Genomic DNA, 2,396 nt, shown 5'->3' with positions numbered 1-2,396 from the left:
ATGATATGCATGCATGACTAGATGATACATGTAGCAACTATCTCTACACATTTACAACCGTTCTATTCTCCTATTCATTGAGAACTAGTGTGACTCACCCATTTTAGTTGTATTGTGCATATAAATAGACACCAAGGATTGGGTGACTTAGCGTTGTCAACATTAGACACGCAATTTTGACAAGTGGTATATTTTTCGCTGACAATGAACACTTCGCTACATCACAGTTTGAGTCATAGTTATGTACACTTCTGTTATGTAGATAAAGTATGTCGTAAAAGAAATATGTTGGCATGAAGTTGCTTTATGTTATGTGATGAAATGTTAAACAATTGGATGAACTAACCAATGTATGGTTACATGTATGTTATGTTTAAGTTCTGAATGTTAGTATGAGTTAAGGGGCTAATGTTGAATATTAAATATTAGATTTTAATGAAATGATGTTGGCCATAAGGCCTTATGATTATGACTTTTGATTATAAGGACTTAATTATGAAAGCTTCCTTGAGTCTCGTGGGCTTGCCTACCAGGCTCAAGGGTGCTCGTCATGGACCCTTAGATTTAAGTCATGACAATCCCCTGAGAAAATTGTGAAAATAAATCAATCAACTAAATCAACATCGATCAATCGAGCTTCGACTGTTGCTTAGCCCTAACCAAACCCATATACATAAATGCAAGTTTTCTCCAACCCTTCAATTGCTTGAGACATTATCGAAAGAAGTATTGCTTTCTTGCAACTAGTTAAAAACAATTACCACTCACATAATTGAGTAAGGAAAAAAATTAATAACTAAAGTAACCATTATCAAGATTTAAAATATAAATAAATCCAAATTCACGTATACAAACAACTTTTAACTTGTTGTCAACAAAATCATCGCGTTATGCATGCAATTGAACACTTCAAAATATGCGGCAAGTCATTCTAACTAAGTTGTCTACATTTATTTACAATAGTACTCAACGAACAAACCAAAACGCAACGAGAAGAAATAACCAAAAATTCATTGAAGCAAAACAATATGCATCAATTACTAATTCTCAATAAAAATTTTGTTGAAAATCCTTTTCAATTTTAAGTCTCAAAACTGATAGAAATATTATCAGAAATCTGTCAATAAAGATAAATGTACAGTGTTTTTTACAGAATAATTTTGCTGAAAATGATTTTTTATTTTTCAAACTGTTTTAAGAAATTTTCTATTTTTAAACCCTAATATAGAGGAAACTTCCATTGAAATTCCATCAATAATAGTACATGGGAGTGTTACCAATAAAAATTTATCGAATAACTTTCGTCAAAGCTTTGGCACCAATTTTTTTCATTTGGAGCTACAATTTTACCCAAGGATTTTGATAAATAAATGTTCATCAAAAAATATCTCTAACCAAAAAAATTTATTTGCTGAAAATCAAAATCAGTCAATAGTTGATAGCATTATGGACAGATTTTTTGAATAAAACAATTACATCCGAAGAATCCTATTTTCTTGGAATGAATCTTTCAACATCTAAAGCTATCTCTTGACTATGGAAATTAAATTTCATTGGTAAAATCGCACAAATTCACATAATGTCAAACTATTGGAATTTAAATTTCATTGTCATCCCTAATGTCTTACATGCCATTGACCAGAGAGGCGTGTAGCTTTCAATATAACTTGGCCATGCATTTCGTTCCCTCCACGTGGCTAAAATCTATACTATAAAAATGTTTAAATTCACTATTTGTTTTATTTATATGTTTTAAGGTTAAACAATTTGACCAAAAATAGATTACTCCGATTGATATCTAAGACAAGATAAAAATGTTGAGATTACTTCCATCACCGGATAATAATATGATAAGTCATAGGTGAAAGATTGAACCCCGACCATAACACAGTCACCGATGATCCAATCCTCCGTCTTTTGCTATATATGTTGCCTCCGATGAGCTCTTCTTGAGTTCGATCTAACAGTTCATCTTCCTTTCTAGTTGAGTGGGAATTTCATCTTGGACTTATCCTAATAATGAAGAGATTTATCCTTTCCAATGAAAAGAAAAGAAGAGAGAAAGAGCATAGAAACCGATGAAAAAGTATTCACATCAAGTTTGACAAATGACAATCTACCAAAATGGGCATATTTTGATCTGGTAGAGCACAACAAAAACGCAGCAAATAGTTTAAAAACAGCTCTTAAAAGACCAAACAAAACAAAACCAAACCAAACCATGGGAAAACAAAAGCCCGCGAGATGAGCTGACTTTAACTACTACCAACTGACTATGAAAAATAAAGTTTCCCTCTGCAGAACACTGAGAAAACCCCCACAACTACTATCAAAGTTGACTGCCAATTGGCCAATAATAGCCAATCATGGGGACACGCTTTTTTTTTTTTTTTGCA

Source organism: Theobroma umbraticum, unplaced genomic scaffold (genome assembly GCF_002168275.2).
Source record: "Theobroma umbraticum cultivar Fairchild unplaced genomic scaffold, ASM216827v3 scaffold_56.0, whole genome shotgun sequence".
NCBI classification, from domain to species: domain Eukaryota; kingdom Viridiplantae; phylum Streptophyta; class Magnoliopsida; order Malvales; family Malvaceae; genus Theobroma; species Theobroma umbraticum.
This window is presented reverse-complemented; position numbering follows the sequence as displayed.